The sequence below is a fragment of the Rhinolophus sinicus genome, linkage group LG02, assembly GCF_036562045.2.
Source record: "Rhinolophus sinicus isolate RSC01 linkage group LG02, ASM3656204v1, whole genome shotgun sequence".
NCBI classification, from domain to species: domain Eukaryota; kingdom Metazoa; phylum Chordata; class Mammalia; order Chiroptera; family Rhinolophidae; genus Rhinolophus; species Rhinolophus sinicus.
Genome location: NC_133752.1, coordinates 16595949 through 16615550, shown reverse-complemented (window position 1 = coordinate 16615550; position 19602 = coordinate 16595949). Strand labels below are relative to the sequence as shown.

Sequence of the window (19602 nt, the reverse complement as noted above, 5' to 3'; positions counted from 1 at the left end):
AAGGAATAATGAGCAATCACAAACACGGTTCCTTACAGATAATAATTTCTATTTCATAGGATTGTTGTGTGGATGAAATGGAATAACTCAACTAAAGGGTTGGTGCAGTAGTTATTGGTATTATTATTAACCTTAAATTATATTTGATCCAAATGACTAATTAGAGCTGCCTGCCTTGGAACTCGGTCTTATTTGTTGAAGATCTCCAGCTTTTTGGGGGAACATTCACTTGTTCTTACTTTCCACTGCTCCTTCTGGCCTACTGAAGTCCCACCAGCACCTCATTCATCTCGCTTACCTCTTTGGATCTGAACAAATTAGTAGCAAAAAGGAAGGAAGGGGCCAGGAGGTACCCTTCTCCTCCCCTCCTTTCACCCCATTCTGGATTCCCTTGGTTAGTGCATTCTAAGAAACAAAAATTCCTTCTTTCAACATTGTTGAATATCTTTTATACATTGTATAGTATACTAAATGTGGAATATACAAATTGACAGACTATGTCCTTGACCTTGAGAAGCCAAGAATATTCCAAACCCAAAATTCTAAAAATGGACCATCTAGATGGACCTCAGAATCTCCAAGAGTGTAAGAAGAGGGGTATTCTTCAATGAGTGTTCGGGACAGTGTTTAGCAAATCATAGGTCTCATAATTTTTATAAACTCAGATGCTACAGTGTCAGATGGGCATAGAATTTTCCTTGATGTCTTAACCATCTGCTAACTACCTTTCTGCCTCCAGTCGTACTCACTTTTATTTTAGCTGGACATCTCCTAACATCCTGAGAAGGAAATGTTTCTAAGCTATAAAAACCTTGGAATGTGGGAGGGGTTGGTAGATGAGGGTAAAGGGGATCAAATATGTGGTGATGGAAAGAGAACTGACTCTGGGTGGTGAACACACAATGTGACATATAGATGATGTATTACAGAATTGTACACCTTAAATCTACGTAACGTTGCTAACAATTGTCACCCCAATAAACTTGAATTAAAAAAAAAAGAACTTGGAATGTGTTTTTCAAAAGCACATTTTTCAACATTCAAGGAATTTCAAGAAATGTACCATTTGCTTCAGGGCTGATGATTTAAAAGGTCTCTCTTGTGATGGCTTCAAATAAGTTGGTGGTTGGAAAGCTGATGCATGAATATAAGGCATTATTATTCTACAGTGATGCTTCAGAGGAAGAAACTAGTTAGGGGAATATTTTCCTTACTAACATTTTATCCCTGCTGAAATAAGTCAAAATACCCAATGTTCTTTGCATTCAGAGGTGACACCGGTACCAGCAAACTGTCAGCTGCTGTCAATCCCGGCCTTTGGAAGCAATGTCACGGTGCTTTTACTTGCTTTTCAGTTTGCTCAGCATGTCTTTGAAGCACTGCCTCTACTCATCTCTTCCACAGCTCACTGTTCAGCCAAATTGCACTATTTCAGCAGGAACTCAGCTAAATACTTAAAAGCTAGGGGGCCAGCCTCCTCCTTGTTGAGGATTAAAGCTTGTGTTTTTCAAAGAGTGATCCTCAGGTAGGCAGCTTGCCCATCGCCTGGGGTGCTTGTTTTATGTCATATTCCTGGACATCATTCACAAACCAACGATTCAGAGACTCTGGGAATGGGAGATGGAGTAACCTGAATTTTGAACAGACGCCTCTGCTGATTCTCCTGCACTGATGGTCAAGACCTCTGAGTTGAGGGCTTTTACAGTTACTGGCTATGTTTTGGTTGATCCTCACATAGTCCTTTACACACAGGGACACCAACAGTCTGCAGAAGGCCCCTTCCCAGAAATACACCTGAATATCACAAGGGCAGGTCTGTTCAGATGATTCAAATCTTCCCAGAAAACTCTCTGTCCCTTAAATATATTATGGCTTATGTTTTGAAAATGTCTCACGTGCAATCAAATATACCTTTCTAAATGGCTAGGTAGATCCTGAACAAATACAGAAAACAAATCAAATTCAAAACATTAACGTACTTTGAAAGAGGAAGAGCTCAAAGAGTGGGAGTAGAGTTGTAACCTTCCTTGGGAAGGGAAAAGGCCCTCAGCTTGGCTGATACGCAAGACCCCTCTCAGGTATTGGTTAAGAAACCAAAAATAAGTGCGACACCTTGGGCTTCCTCCCCAGACAGATATACTTCCAGCCCTGCTGCGAGCAGACTATAATTCTTCCTCTGGCTGCCTGGAGCTCAGATCTCCATTTCCATCTGCATGGTTTCTACAACTGCAGACAACATTTCTATCCATCTTTGAAAATTTGTTTCATTTTGACATAATTATAAATTTGTAGGAAATTGCAAAAAAAAAAAAAAAAAAAAATGCACAGGGATGTTCCATATACGCTGCACCCAGTTTCCCCAATGGTAACATCTTGCACAACTAGAAACTATTGTACAATATCAAAGCCAGGAAATTAACACTGGTCATTGGTACAACTCACAGCTTATTCAGATTTTACCAGTTTTACATGTATTTTGTGTGTGTGCGTGCGTGCATGTGTGTATGTATAGTTCCATGGAATTTTATCACATGTGCAGACCAGTCTAACCACTACCACAGCTAAGCTACAGAACTGTTCCATCATAGCCACACCCACTGCTTCCACCACTGTCCCCTAGCAACAGCTTCTCCATGTCTACAATTTCCCACAATTATTTTGAATAGCGTTGTAAAAGCCTCGAGGCAACCACCAACCATGCTGGGCTTCCCGCCTAGACTCTACAAGCTGCCTCTCAGGGTACCAATTACTGTTTTTGTCAGTGCTCTAGTTCCAAAGTTACACACATTTTTAGTGCTCTGACTATAATCCTAATATTTCTAAACGCATTATTCTGAATGTACAATTTTGCTGAATGTGGTTTTTTCCCCCCCCATCAACATCTATTTTGTGTCACAGTAGAAATATCTATGTAATGGCTCCAACAGAATAGAAGTTTATTTTTTTTTTACCCCCAAAAGAGTGCAAGGAAGATATTCTGCCTGGCAAACATTTCTCCTCTAATCGGCAATCCAGTCACCCAGACTCCTTCCATCTTGTAAATGTGACACTTTGATGGTTAATTGTATGCATCAAGTGGACTGGGGCACAAAGTACCCAGAGATTTGGTAAAACATTATTTCTGAGTGTGTCTGTATGGATGTTTCCGGATGAGATTAACGTTTGAATCAGTAGACTGAGTAAAGCAAATTGCCCTCCCTCCACAATGTGGTCAGGCCTTATCCAATCTGTTGAAGGCTTGAATAAAATAAAAGCCTCAGTAAGAAAGAATTCTTTCTTTCTGCCTAAGTGTCCTGGAACTGGGACATTGGTCTTCTCCTGTCTTTGGACTCAGACTTGGTCTAGAATTTACACCATCGGCTCTCGTGGTTCTCAGGCCTTCAGACTCAAACAGGAACTAAACCGTTGTCTCTCCTGGCTCTCCAGCTTGCCAGCTGCAGATCGCAGACATTTCAGCCTCCCAAATCATGTGAGCCAATTCCTTATACTAGATCTGTTTCTCTCTATATAACCTGTTAGTTCGATTTCTCTGAAGAACCCTGACTAACACAGCCACCCTCTGGCCAGGGCACAGTTGCAGTTATATCTCTCTAGTAGATGGGGACAGGGAGAATGGAAGAAGTACTTATACGTTCCGTTGTCTAGAACTAAGTCACATGGCCACATCTAACTGCAACAGGGGCTGAGAAATGTTGAGATCAAAGGACATCTCTCTTCTATGTAACTTCTAAAAGTGGAGGATTCCTTAGGAGGAAAAAGGGGGAGAGTAAAGGACTTTGCACGAGGCAAAAAATAGTGCCTGAAATAAGGATAAGTGCAAACATGAGGCTAAAAATTTTCATCTTAGAACTGTTTATAGTAGTGTAAATATTTTAACAGCTTAAATAAGTCATAATAGGAGATTGTTTAAATACTTTATGATGAACTCAAATAATATAATAAAACACAATTTTTAAAATGATGTTTTAGAAGAATACATAGTTTAGAATGACATGGTAAATGTTTATAATGCACAGTTGAGTGCAAAAAGCAGGTAAAAAAAACATATATACAATGTATTCCTTCTTTTTGTAAAACAATAACAACAACTACAAAATAAATATGCACACAGAAGAGAGACTGAATGGATACATACCACAATGTTAACAATGGTTACCCCTCTGGGAAATTACAGGCGATTCTTCTTTTCTTTTTTTCATGTGTAGTTTCTAACTTTTTGGAACTATCACAAAAATGTGCTCCACTTGAAAGAGAAATTTAAAAAGATTTACAAAGATGGTAATGAATATAGATGACCAGAAAACAAGGATAAAAGGGACAAGGTTGAAAGAAGGAACTGGTGACCTGAGTTTGAATCCTTGCTCTCCAACTTACTAGTTGTGTGACCATGGATGAGTATTAACCTTTCTAAGTCTTGATTTCCTCATCCATGAAATGAGAACACTGGAAATAAAAATATTGATCTCCCTGACTTGTTATGAGGCTTAAGCAAAATTTGTTCTTATAGTTCAGTAGTTGGCACACAGTAAGGGCTCTAAGAGCTTAGCCACTGTTGTCACGATCATTATTAATAAGAAGAGTTGAGTGTCTTAGGGCAACTTAAGGTCATGGGGTAACATGGAAGTTTTTGAATATTCTCTCCGCTCCTGGGCCAAATATCAATCTTCACAAATAAAGTCTACTTCCTCCAAATCTACATTGCTTTTCTTTCTCATCTTGTTCATAAGCTTTCAAATGTGTTTTTGTTATCAATACCATTCAGCCTAAACTCTAATCTCATTTAAAAAAAATCCCACAGAGAGAGATCCAAGGTGGTGGAATAGATAAACACTGTGCTTGTGTTCTTCTGTCAACACATTACAATTACAATGATAGAACAATCAACCTGGAGAACCATCTGAAGTCTAGCAAACAAGTCCTACAACTGAAAATATAAAGAAGAATCCATGCCAAGACTGGTAAGAGTAGTGGAGTTGCAGAACGGGCCCCATAACTGTGTGTGGCAGTGGAGAACCAGGAGGGATACCTCCGCTGCCATGGTCTCCCTGAGAGGACCGAGGGACCCCAGTTCCCCACACCAGCTCCCCAGCCTGGAGTACTGATGCTGAGAAGAGGAGCCCCCACAACAGCTGACATTGAAAAACAGCAGGGATTCCAACTGTTCAGGTGGTCCAGAAGGCTGTGGGAAAACCGGATGTCCTCTTAAACAGCCCACACACAGACTCACTTGTTCGTGGGCACTTACCTTGGGCTCCAGTGGAGGGATGATGACTTGGGGGGCTTTGGAGACATTTGGGGGTGCAGACTGAGGTGTGTGCCTGTACGGGGAGGACTGGAGGATAGTCGGCATTTTCCGGGAAAAGGGTACATATTCATGCAGCCAGCAGGCAGGCGCCATCTTTCCTGTGTTTAGCCCGCCTCCTCTGGCCATATCTGAACCTGACTGGCCTGTTGAGCTCCACTGCTCTGCCCTGACTCACTGGGAACCAGCCCTACCTAACTCGTGCACAACTGGAGGCACTTTCTCTGTGAGCAGCCATCCCTGCTCTCTTTCTTGGAAAACTATCAGAGTCTGACAGACCCCAGGCAGGCAGCAACTGGCCTCTGTGTGCTCTGAGACTTTTGCTGAGTTGCTCCAGGCTCAGCACTGGCACCAAACCAGAATTTACATCAACATGGTAACCACAATTCTTCCCACTCTAGTGACTCCCTGAGGCCGTGCCTCACCCAACTCAGTACTGCACAAAATGTTATCAGTGGCTGAACCTTAAGGGAGCTGGCAGGTGACAGCAGGCCTCAGGCTGTCCTGGCTTTTGTGGAGCTACCCCAGGCTTGGTACTGGTGGCTGACATCCTCAGTTTGCCACATGGCCTCTCCCACATGCCTCCAGGTCTAGCACAGGCAGCAAACAACTGCGGATTGCTTTATAGCTCCTACCAGGTAGCCACCCCACCAGTCACAGGCAGTGGCTGACCTGGACCTGCACTGGAGCCCCTCCCAAGAGGACCTAGAACCAACATACTTGGAGGTTGGCTTCAGACCACAGCAGAGCACCACCCAATTAGCCCACAAACAGCACACACAAAGGGTGGTCTCAACAGGCACCAGAGCCTGCTGTGGCAAATCCCACTCAGTGGGGTAAGCCTCCTACACAGCAGCCCATAAGCTGTGGACAGGGCCAAAACCCACAGCCAGTCAGCCTGAGGGTCAACCCCACCCACTGACGTGCCAATAGCAACCAAGGCTCAACTATAACAGGAAGGTGCACACAACAAACACAAGGGACATTCCTGGAGCACCTGGAGCAGGTGACCAGGGAGACCGTGTCACTGGGCCTCACAGAACACCTGCTACATAAGGCCACCTGGCCAAGACTGGGGGCTGGGGGGTGTAGCAGGTCTACCTAATACATAGAAATAAAAAGAGAGGCAGCCAAGATGAGGAAACAAAGAAATGTGTTCCAAATGAAAGAACAGGAGAAAAATCCAGAAAAAAGACTAAACAAAATGGAGGCAAGCAACCTCCCAGAGACAGAGTTCAAAACAATGGTTATAAGGATGCTTAGTGAGAACTTCAATAAAGAGCTAGCAAGGACATGAACCCATGAAAAAGAACCAGTGAGAAGTGAAGAATAACTGAAATGAAGAATGCACTAGAAGGAATCACCAGCAGATGAAGCAGAGGATTGAATCAGCAATTTGGAAGACAAGGTAGCATGAAACACCCAATTGGAACAGCAAAAAGAGAAAATAATCCAAAAAAATGAGGAGAGTTTAAGAGACCTCTGGGACAACATCAAGTGTAACAACACTCGCATCATAGAGGTACCAGGAGGAGAAGAGAGAAAGCAAGTGATTGAGAACCTACTTGAAGAAATAATGACTGAAAACTTTCCTAATCTGGTGAAGGAAACAGACATACAAGTACGAGAAGCACAGAGAGTCCCAAATAGGATGACCCCAAACAGGCCCACACCAAGACACACTATGATTAGAATGGCAAAGGTTAAAGACAAAGAGAGAATCCTAAAAGCAGTAAGAGAAAGGCACTTAGTAACTTATAAGAGAGCTCCCATAAGAGTGGCAGCTGATTTCTCTATAGGAACTTTGCAGGCTGGAAGGGATTGGCACAAAATATTCAATGTGATGGAAAACAAGGACCTACAACTATGATTGCTCTACCCAGAAAGGCTATCATTTAAAATTGAAGGACAGATAAAGAGCTTCCCAAACAAGAAAAAGCTAAAGGAATTCATCACCACCAAACCTGTATTACAAGGAATGTTAGAGGGATTTCTTGAAGATGGGAAAAAACAACAACAAAATTATGAATAATAAAATGGCAATAGCTACGTATCTATCAACAATTACCTTCATTGTAAATGGATTAAATGCTCCAACCAAAAGACATAGGAGGGACGAATGGATAAGAAAACAAAACCCTTACATATGCTGCCTACAAGAGACTCAGTTCAGATTGAAAGACACACACAGACAGAAAGGGATGGAAAAAGACATTTCATGAAAAGGGAAATGAAAACAACAAAAAAAGCTGGCATAGCAATACTTATACCAGATAAAATAGACTTTAAACAAAGGCTATAGAAGGGACAATGAAGGACCCAGTAATCCCACTTCAGGGTATTTATCCGAAGAAACCCAAAATGCTACTTTGAGGAGATGTATGCATCCACATGTCCATTGCAGCACTTTTTACAATGGCCAAGATGTGGAGGCAGCCTGGGTGTCTGTTGATGGATGAATGGATAAAGTGGAGGTGGTACATATATACAGTGGAATATTGCTCGGCCACGGAAGGGAATGTGTTCTTGCCATCTATAGCAGCATGGATGGACCTGGAGGGTGTTGTGCTGAGTTCAGTATATCAGACAGAGAAAGACAGATGCAATGTGATTTCACTTATATGTGGAATCTAAGAACACAATTAACAAACAAAACAGAAACAAACTCATAGATACAGAAAACATTTTGATGGTTTCCAGATGGAAGGAGAATTGAGCATATGAGTGAAGAAAGGGGAAGGGATTAAGAAGTACAAATTGGTTGTGTGGGGATGTAGGGCACAGCATAAGGAATATAATCAGTAATATTGTAATAACTGTATGGTATCAGGTGGGTACTAGCCTTGTTGGGGTGATAGATGGGAGGGGTCAGGGGCAGAGTGAAAAAGGTGAAGAGGTTAAGAAGTACAATTGATAGTTACAAAATCGTCATGGGGATGTAAAGTAGAGAATATAGTCAATAATACTATAATAGTAATAACTATTTAGCCAGGTGGTTACTAAACTAGTCAGGGGGATCGCTTCTTCTTTTTCTTTTTTTTTAAAAGAACCCTCTCTTCCTTTCTTTTTTTGGGGGGTGGGTGGGAAGGGGAATAGGACTTTATTGGGGAACACTGTGGTGTACTTCCAGGACTTTTTTCCAAGTCAAGTTGTCCTTTCAGTCTTAGTTGTGGAGGGTGCAGCTCAGCTCCAGGTCCAGTTGCCATTGCTAGTTGCAGGGGGCGCAGCCCAACATCCCTTGTGGGAGTCAAACCGGCAACCTTGTGGTTGAGAGGATGCGCTCCAACCAACTGAGCCATCAGGGAGCTCAGGGGAAGCTCAGCTCAAGGTGCCGTGTTCAATCTTAGTTGCAGGGGGCGGAGCCCACCATCCCTTGCGGGACTCGAGGAATTGAACTGGCAACCTTGTGGTTGAGAGCCCACTGGCCCATGTGGGAATCGAACCGGCAGCCTTTGGAGTTAGGAGCATGGAGCTCCAACCACCTGAGCGACTGGGGAAGCCCAGGGGGGATCACTTCTTAAATTATATAAATGTCTAACCATATGCTGTACACCTGAAATTAATATAAAATAATACTGAGTGTCAACTGTAATTGATAAATTAAAAAAGGGGTTGCAGAAGGGGAATAAGGGGTCCAAATTTCCAGGTATAAAACAAGTAAGTCATGGGGATGTAATGTACAGCATGGGGAATATAGTCAATAATATTATGATAATGTGGTGTCAGATAACCAGCTGGACTTATCATGGTGATCACTTCTTTAGGTCTATAAATGTTGAATAACTATGGTGTACACCTGAGACTAATATAATATTGTATGTTAGTTATATTTTTAATAAAAATCTTTTTAAAAATCCCCCAAATTACAATCTTTACTATTTCATTTTAACAGATCATACCAATGATTAATCATCATTAAAGATCATTTCTAAAGAATTTGGCTTTTAAGAAACTTCTAAGCAACTATGATGACCACATTTTATGGAACACCTCTCTCTCACCACCGCCACACACATACCTATCCTCATTCCTACTGTTTCCTTTTATGTAGAGGTAACTCCCCTGGCTTTCTTCAGCCTCTCACTCATTTCCTACCTTCCCCCAATCAGGCAGCAAGATTGCCCTGTGCCAGCGCTGATTTTGGATAAGCCATGTTTAATTCTGTATGACATACACGAAGCCATTCAACAGTGTCTCTACCTTAGACTTTATCAGTGACGATGTTTTGGCCTCAGCTTTATCCTTTGTCTTATTTCTTAATTGCCTCAAAACCTGGAAGGGGAAAGCACTTTCATTTACTGGGCCCTACTCACAGTTCCCAAGAAAACACACACACACACACACACACACACACACACGCACACGGCGTCTTGATCATACCACTTCAAAGGATAAAGGTCATTTTTTGTTTTTGCTCTTACTAAAGCTATACTAGAGAACAGGGTATAATGATGCATATAAAGAAGTAAAACAAAACAAAACAAAACAACAAAACCAATCTAACCAGAATTTGAAAGACTTAGGTACAAGTGCACAATGCAGATCCAGTTTGTATTCTCAGGATAGGATAGTGCTTCCCCAACTTTAAGAGAGCTAAAGCCTCACCTGGGGATGCTGTTGAAATTCATATTCTGATTCAGTGGGTGTGGAGTGGAGCCCAAACTCCCTGTTTGCAGTAAGCTCCTGGGATGTCGATGCCGTTGATCCACAGACAACACTTTGTGTAGCAAGGTTACAGGACACCATGAACTGCTTTCTTCTGCACTCGATAATTACTTGTCAATTTATGTATTCTGAAGTAAGGTGATGTTAGGAATTATTTTGTCTAATCTAGTATTTATGATGTGCCTCCAGTTTTCCAAATGCATATCCATCTGGATAGCATATCATATTTGCTCACATCACTTACCTGCCCCTGTCTTTGAATGGTTCTCCATTATCAGCAAGCTTTTGCTGCATTAACAAACTACCCCAAAATGCAGAGGCTTAAAACAACCACCATCTTTTTTGCTCATGGTTCTGTAGGTTGTGATTTGGGTTGGGCCCAGCTGGGTGATTCTTTTGCTGGTCTTGACTGGGCTCCCTCTTGGCTTCTCTGGTCAACTGCAGGGAGCTAGGTTGCTGTTCCCCTGACAGTGCCGACTGTGGGTGGTGGTGGAGAGCACTGAACACATATTTCTCATCAACACCCAACTGGCTCAAGCAAGCTTGTTCAGGTGGTGCCAGAAAGGTTCCAAGTGGGTCATTAGAGTCAGCCCAAATATGCAAGCCCGTTTCGTGTTTCTATCTGAATCACGTTTGGTACCAGTCATCCTACTGGTCAAAGCAAGTGGCATGACCAAGTTCAGCATCCCCATGGGGAAGAATTACCTAAGGGCTCGGATACCTGGGTGAAGCATTAGTGACTGGTTTTGCAATCTGACTCTTCAAGTTCAAATTGGCCTTTAAAGCCTTCCCCAGAGAGGCTACCAGGCTTGTTTTTGCTCCACAATATTGCTCTTTCACTTCCCTCTTTCTGGACCACTTTCTACCTAACTTCGGACAGAGCCCTAGTTCACTTTCCAATGCTACCTCCTACTTAAACTTGATGTCTAAATTGGATGGAATCGTCAGTCATATGGCACATCCCATTCCGGCTGTTATAGTTACTTATGTACAAGCTGCATCCTCCCTACTAGATCAGCTAGTTCTAAAGGGTTTTGATTGTGGCCTCCTCAGTTTTGCATTCCTGTAGTATCCAGCAAATAATATCTATTGCTACTATTTATTAAGGATAGGTATGTGTGTGGCAGTGGTGAGAGAGAGGTGTTCTATAAAACGTGGTCATCATACTGTAGTTGCTAAGAAGTTTCTTAAAAGCCAAAGTCTTTAGAAATGATCTTTAATGAGGATTAAATCAAGGTATGATCTGTTAAAATGAAAGAGTGAAGATTGTGTTTATGGGATTTTTAAAAAGATTTTTATTAAAAATATAGTTAATATACAATATTATACAGTGGTACCTCTGTTTTCAAACATAATTCATTCCGGAAGACCATTCAAGTTCTGAAATGTTCGAAAACAGCCGACAGCTAGGCCTCAGGATCTTGCACTCAATGGAAGCTGCATGACATGTTCGACTTCCAAGGCGTGTTCAAAAACCGAAGCATTTACTTCTGGGTTTACGGTGTTCATAAATTGAAAAGTTTGTCAACAGAGATGTTAAAAAACTGAGGTACTATTGTATTAGTTTCAGGGCTACACCATAGTTATTCAACATTTACAGACCTAAAGAAGTGATCACCATGATAAGTTCAGCAACCATCTGACAGTGTAGTTCTTTATATAACCTCTATCTTATACAAAGTAGGTATTCTTATTGGCTCCTTTTTTATAGATTAGGAAAGTGTAACACAGAGAAATGAAGTCACTTGTCCAAGATCACAGAGCCAGGAAGGTGCAGAGTCAGTATTTGAACACATTCTCTCTTGAACTCAGAGCCTGGCCTTTTCAACTAGTCTCCTCATTGAATAAAAATAAATGGTTTTGAATACGCCACACGCAGATAATTAAGAATTGACCAAGGACTGTATGTGTGCCCACTGTTGGAAATGCAAGTCAGGCTATAGGGGTAAAATAAGGTCTAGGTGTTGATGGGCTTCTCATAGAGATGAGCTCAGATTTTGACTCAGGTCTGTAGGTTCACAAATTGTTCTCAGTTCTCGGTAGAACTGAATTATTGATAAAATGATTTCAGACTCACAAAAGACTGGAGAAAAGTCTAGAATGCTTACTTATTAGTGTCCAGGGATATAAAGAAGGGACAACCACACCCGCACACGAGTCAGATGTTCAGCATATTCTTTTATCAAAAGGGAAATTAAGTTAAGATGAGACGGTTGCAGAGTGTTTGGTTTCTGTCTCCTTCCAAAAAGGATCTAAGTCCATTTTGAAGGGAGCGGCTATTTTTAAGTAAGACAGTCAGCAGTGAGGCATGGTGAGTCATTCTGGATTAAAATGCTGAGTCAGCCAAGCTGACGGGAAGATTCATATTGAGTCATCAATGCTCCATCTCTCCTGGGCAATACTGGAGAAATTCTTTCCTCTCAACGTCTCCATTTTCAGTATTCCATAAGAATGTCAATATTGATAGGGCTTCACTCTCTTAGTTTGGGATTGTGAATCTGCTCTATCCCGACTGATTATTCCCTTCCCGTCATTATAGTTGCAGTTTGGGCAGCTGTCAGCAGGGGATGACAAGGCTTTAGGCTTAGTTATACAGGGATGGGGTAATTGGTTAATCTCAGGTGTGAATAGCTCAGGAAAAATAATGTTACTAGGTGAAGCGAATGATGTTAAAAAATTTTTTTTTCATTTATAAAAATGTGGTGCACAGTTGAGATTGTGAAGGAAAGAAACACAAACACCTTATGTAGTAGTCAGGCTTGAGTGTAGGAAGCAGACATGTAGGAAATGTAATGTAGGGAATAAGGTATTTACAAAACCACTGGGAGATCTATGGGTGTGGGCTCTTAACAGGGCTTCTGGAAATGACTTCCAGAATACTGCAGAGCTGACCCACTGGGGTGCTATTACCTTGAGGCCACTTCTAGGGCTACTAATGGCAGGAACCCACAGCTGAGGTTGTGTTCCTGGTATCAGAAAGGCACACTGTCTCTAGACACCCAGGAAGCTGGAGAATGGACTCTGACAGGCCCTACAGACCTCGCGTCCCTACTTCGTAGCTTGCCAATGACGACATATAGTTGAAAGAAGCAGGAATAATTCTCCACCTTCCAAGTCTCATTCAAGTACATTTAATTGGCCAAACTTAATTTGTTTCTAGAATTAAGAAGGAGCAAGTCGGGCCCCAGAGAGATTAGGTCATTTGCACAAACTTAATGCTGGAGGAAGAAGAGCCAGGCTCGGAACTCTACCTGCCTGTTTGCCACCAACTACTTGACCACTTGCCTTTTTCCCTGTCTGCCACTCACCATCACTCTAAGTCCAAGGCCTCTGAAACTCCTCCCAGCTCTGAGCCAGCCCCAGGCTGTGGGTTAGTTCACAGACTCCTGACAAGTGTCCTGCAGCTTTCCTCTTGCTCCTGGTTTTAATGGGGGTATCACAACTTTGTTAACACTCTCCACAGTTTTACTGCTGGGAGGAGGCTTTCTCTACCTACCTCTCCTCCCTCTGGAGAGAGAACGGCTTTACTCTTCCCAGGGAAGGTTTGAAATTACTTTCCACCTCTACTTTCTTTTCATCTCTCTCCATCTGAAATAGAGAAGATGAAGGCGAGACCACGCTTTCTGAATTCTCTGAGTCTCAGCAAAATGTAATTACTACATTTCCCCCCCTCTTTCTAATCACAGGAGACTTCTTTGAGCAACCTAGTTACTGATTCTATGGCTCCCTCACTTCCTCCTTCCGACTGCTCTTTGAAGCTTGGCCTCGGTGTGCAAGTTATTTTGCTTCAAATTGCTTAAGCTGCCTCATTAATGAGGTTGATGACAGCCAGATCCTACCATGCTTCTTAAGAGACTTGTCATTTCCCCTACCCCGAACACTTTAGCACACATGTGAGTGGAATGACAAAGTGGTGTGGTCATTATTTGTCTATTTGCATCTGCCATTGGAAAACACCTCCTCAATTTAAAATACCCTCCAACATGAGGTGCCACCCATTCATCCCTGGTCCCTGCTCTCTCTCTTCTTTCCGCATCTGGGTTCATTCAGCAACCACCCAATGATCAGCAAACTCTGGCATCCGTTCCTATCATTTATTCACTAAACAAATGTTTGTGAATGCTTGCCATGTGACAGGCACACCCTAGGTGCTAGGAAGAGTAGCTGAAATATCAGGGTTCCTATCTTCCAGGAGCTTCTAATCCAGACACTACACAACTCATAAAAAGAATTTGAGGTGAATACACACACACACACACACACACACACACACACACACATATAATTTACTTCAAACTACATTCCTACTTAGATAATGTGGTCAGGGAAGGCTTCTCAGAAGAGGTGACATTTACATTGAAGGAAAAGTAGGAGACAGCCATGCAAAATGAGAAGGGGCAGGTCATTTAAGGCAGCAGGCACAGCATGTGGGAAGAGAAAAATGATGTGTTTCAGGGTCTTCAAGGTGAGTGGGGTGGGGGCCCACCAGCCAGAGGGAGGATAGCACTCGATGTCAGTGGGGACCAGACATTGTAGGGCCTTACAAGACGAGGGGTCTGGATTGAACACTCAGTGTGATGGGAAACTGTTGAAGGGTTCTAGGCAGCGGAAGGATGTGGTTTGATGTATACTTACTTAAAAGATAATTCTCTCTGCTGAGTGGTAACTAGACAGGGATGAGGGGTGATACACAAAAGTGGAAGCCAGTAGGTCATTACAGTTGTCCAAGGGGAGATGACAGAGACCCGGAGTAGGTGGTGATGGGGGGATGTGGAGAGAAAGGGGTGGGGTGAGGCATGACAAAATTGCTGGCAGACGAGATCTGAGCGGTGATGGAGTGGATGAGACGGTGATGCCTTCTGGTTTTCAGCATCAGGAATCCTGGCATGAATATGGCAGGGGTCTTTCCTGCTGATGGGGTTTAATGGGCTTTATGACTTAAGAACACGCTTCTTGGCAGCCTGTCCTCTTTCCCTTTCTGGCTATATTATTGTTAGTCCATTCTCATCCCAGGGGACAAAACTTCGAGGCTGCATAACCTGACTAAAGCCTAGTACATGCAATGCCTCTTGGCTCTGACAGTGTTTGGGAGTGGATATGAATATAGTTCCCAGGGCCAAACAGCCTGGTGTGAATCCTGGCTATTCCCTTGACGAACGGTGCTATCTCACCTGACTTCTCCATAGCTTAGCTTCTTCTATTGTAAAATGGGATGAGGACAATCGTACCTACCCCATCGGGTTGCTGGGAGGATTGGATGAGCTCCTGCAGGTAAGGTCCTTAGAGCGGCACCTGGCACACATGCTCAGGGTTAGCTCTTAGTAGCGGAAGTCAGAAGGGACCAGGTGCTTTTGACTGTACCCACCTTTACTCTACACCACCTTTACAGCAGAATTTAGTGCTTGAAAGCATCCCCAAAACACATCCAATCCCATAGTGGGTTAACAAGAAAAACTATTTTACTAAGTATTTCACAGGCACATGGGGTATGGGGATTTCCTCCAGAGTATACAGCATTTCATTTCCAAACATTCTCATCATTGAAAATCTGGTCTCTTCTCTCTCTCCTTCGCCACTTGCTGTGAATCTACCCCCCCCACTCCCACTCCCACTCCCTTCATGCAGGTTTCCTGGCCTCTGGAGCTGGACTGTCCTTTTTACCCTTAGGTTTTTATAGAAACCACAATTGAGTTTGCTAATAGTAGGGGGTTGGGGAAAATGGGGTGAAAAACAACAAATAGCAGAAAAGAAAAAAAGACCAAACCTTTCTGAGCTAAGGTTTTATCTCAAGAGTTAGTTAAAGAATAGAAAATAAGTGCAAAGAAAATAGAAGGAAAGAAATAATAAAGACAAGACCAGAAATTAGGGAAATAGACAACAAAGAGAGGATAAGCAAGACCAACTACGGAATACTCTGAAGATATCCGACCAGTACTCCTCAAAACCGTCCCAGCCATTGAAAACAAGAAAAAGTTGAGAAATTGTCATAAACCGAGGAGACTAGGGAGCCATGATGACGACCGCAATGTGGCATCCTGGATGGACCCATCAAAACAGGGCAAAGCAAAGGTCCACTACAGTGAAGCAAGGATAATAGTTTCAGGTAGAATTGATGCCAAGATAGGTACTAATGGTAAGTGAGGGAGAAAAACGTTGTTGATTGTCCCGAGGTCTTGGAAAAACCGATATCCGTATCCATTTGGTTTCTTCACTGGCAAGACCAGAATGTTACAACAGGGTCTGGGAAGTGCAGGGTCTGGGAAGACCTTTGGATATAAGGCCTTCAGCTCTAGCTTTGAACCCTTCCTTTGCTTCTGATTTCAAGGGATATTGAAGATATTTGGATAAGAGTTTCATTGGATCTATATACTGTCCAGATTCTGCCCCAATTATTTTTTCTATGTCAGTGGACTTTGAAGGTCATAGAATGTCAGGTCTGATGTTAAAACTTGACCTGGGTATGCACCAAATATAATGGGGAAGGCATAGGTATATCCGGAACACATATAACTTGACTATGAATAGAGGACTTCTCTGGAATTTAAAGAAATAGTTCCTCTGTTGAGCGCTTAATATTACAATTCCATTTGCAGAGTAAGTCTCTCCTTATTAAATCTGCAGGGGTGATGTCACAGAGCAGAAAGACATGTTTTTCATTCAAGGGCCCAAGGATTATAGTTAAAGACCTGGGAGATAGGAAAAATCTGTGGGTTATTTGAGAGATAGGAAGAGGCTGAGCTAAGATGAGGAATTTAATGTAGTAAGAGAATGCCCCTATCTACCAGGAATTGATGAGGTTGATGATATTTATTCAACCTGAGTGTTTAAGGGTAAATCGGGATATTAAGAGTTTACTTATTTTTTAAATTAATTTATTTTTAACCTCTCTAGAGCACCCTCATTGGCCAGAATTGAGGGATTTTCTTTGCCCTGGTTTTTCTTCTATAAGTTGGGATATTCTTTCTTCCCAGTGTTTCTTCTGTTTACAATATCTACACTGTCCTTGTCAAAGATGGTTGCTTGGGAAGTGGGCCACTTAGCTGTTTGATCTGCAAGATCCTAGTTTATTTTGGATTCTGTCTCATTTTTATTCTAACCCCCTCTCAAAATGTTCTGACAGGTGTTTTAGTTCAGGCAAAGGTACTCTTTCCCATTCTAACTTCTATTTTTGAATTAGGCTTCCAGTTTCAGGTTTAACTCCACTGACAGTAGGAGATGAAAGGGTTGCTTTTACACCGGCACCTTCATTAACTCCTGAATGTTGTCAGAAGGTATTTTTCTAGTCTATCATGAAAACCTATGTTTTCATCTTTTCTGTTTGCATGATTGAATTATGGTCCAATCAATTTTTATTGGAAATGTTTGGGGAGACAACTTTTACAAGACTTTGCCCTACTTTTCAGGCTTTTTGTTTTAGACTCTAGATGTATTGTAGAAAGAGAGGTCCTTCCTGTACATCACTTTCTGGGCCAGTCCAATCAGCTTCTGCCACTTAAGATTTAGCATCGGAGGTTTTCAACAACATGTAGACAAGTTGATGTATGTTAGGTGACCCTGAGTTATATGCACCTGAAAGAATTTTAAATTCTTGTAGGAATAGTTGCTGGTCTTGCTGGAGAGTAGGGAGATCCTTAATTATAGCTTTTAATTTATCTTGGGTCCAAAGTTTAAATTCTACAGTTGCCTGCATACCTGGAGGGATAGATTTTTACACGCAACTAGCATTTTGTGGTCTTAGCAGAATTGTTGGGAAACGGTAGGGGGTCTGGCCTGGTCAAGAGGAAAAGAAGGGAGTAATTGTCGGAGGTGAGGAAAGAGAGATATTGGATGTGGGGAGGCAACTGGGATATTGGATTTGGCAAAGAGGGATATTGGATTTGGGGAGGCAACTGGAGGACAAGGAAAGGGAGGATTTACTAGAAAATGAGGAACGTGATGCAAAGATAGCAGAGATCATATCTGGTACTGACTTACCATGTTGGCATAGATTTGACAAGCCACAAGTAGCAAGGCACAAGGGGCTTCTGTAGATACCACATCTGGTCAAAGGTTGGGGTCCATGGTGATGGAAAGTGCAGACTGTGCCTCAGTGGAGTCTCCAGGAAAACTAGGGAAATAAACAAAATAAACGAAAAACAAAGACTATTTATTTCGAGCTTGCTAGACCAAGGGGGTTAGTAACCGTTATTTGCATTTGGCATACTCAAAGGCAGGCAGGGGAGTGGAAAAGCTTTACAGTCAAAAAAGAGGGAAGGCTTCAGGTGTCCTCTGGTTGGAGGTTGTTGGCAAGGGGGCGGTGGAGATGGGTTAATGAGAACCAGGCATCTTACGTCATTGGTTTGGGGAACATATTTGGCTTTCTCTGCTTAGTCCTGAATGGGACGCAGGTGGAAAAATTGGGAAGCTGGGAGTCCTTGACTACGTCCTAACTGTTCTGGGCAGATTGCTGCAGGGCTTGTAGGTTGGGATTCTTATCATGTGTGATCTGGCCCTTGTCCATTTGTATAGTCAGTCTGTCAAGGTGAAAATGTTGTTGAGCAGTTAGATCTCACTTAATCACCGTGACTATCTCCTCCACGTTCCTATTTTACAGACGAGGAAAGCAAAGCTCAGGTCATGCAACTAGTGAGACAAGCAAAATTCAGACCTACAGAGGTTGGAGCTACTTTAAACTAGGTTATGTTTCGTAAAGATCATGACATTTTCTGATGTTGCCCTATCTGTTAAAAGTAGTAGGTACTAAAAAGTTTTCATTGGGTGAGTGAATGGATGCAAATAATTTTGGAACACTTTTGAAATGATCTCCACAGCCTGTGTTTTTGAATCCTTCAATGATGGCATATCTTGATGGATTTAGTTTTGGGAAACAAACATTTTTCCAAATTAAGACTGGTGAATAATGTGAGAGAAACTGCTGGCTCAAAACAGTGTGTCCATCTAGTAACGAGATGGATCTTGCGATTTTTGCCCATTTTGCATGTGATCGACAAAGCAGCTTTGAAGTCTTTTCCAAAGGAAAAGTTGTAAAAATAGCTGCATTTTGGGAATAAGAACTTGACTTTTTCAAAGTTTGAAGGCTAATGCTTATTTTAAAAAACAAGCTAAATTATTTTGCGATCTATCTTTCTGTGTAGTTTTACACATTTCTCAAATTGTCTACATCATTCAACAAACATTTGTTGAACATCTATTATATGTTCAGTGTATGCTTTGAACACAGAAATGAAATATAGTCAACCAGGAGCTCAGAGTCTAGTTAAGGAAGACAGAAAATTAACAACTGAAATGCAATTTAACAAGTACCATGGCTGATAAATGACAGGATGCCCTGGGAACAGCAGTGAGTTGGTATGTGTTAAAAATCGACACCTGAGAAGGTAAGGGCCCGATTTGTAGCGTTTGCTGATTTCCATGGTCTAAATATTCCCAAGGCCAATTTTGAGCTACTCACATGATGCCACTAAAACAGGAGTTGAACAGAGGTGTGCATCATTATATTCCATTTCTACTACATAAGGTACCGTCAACATAAATAATGTCAAAAGCCTAGATAATAGTAAAATGTAGTAAAATAATTAGGAAGTGATGAGTTTAAGCATTTATTACTTTTGTTTTTAATGTAATTAACTTAATTG

The 19602-nt window shown here is 42.0% G+C and overlaps 1 long non-coding RNA gene across 1 annotated transcript in view; it reads right to left on the bottom strand.

Annotated features, from left to right (window-relative positions):
- LOC109453846 (uncharacterized) overlaps positions 1-19602 on the bottom strand; it is a 47423-nt gene that overhangs the window by 27042 nt on the left and 779 nt on the right. Inside the window, exon 3 of the long non-coding RNA XR_012492793.1 lies at positions 17942-18074. This is a non-coding gene — a long non-coding RNA (uncharacterized LOC109453846). The remainder of the gene's footprint in view (positions 1-17941; positions 18075-19602) is intronic.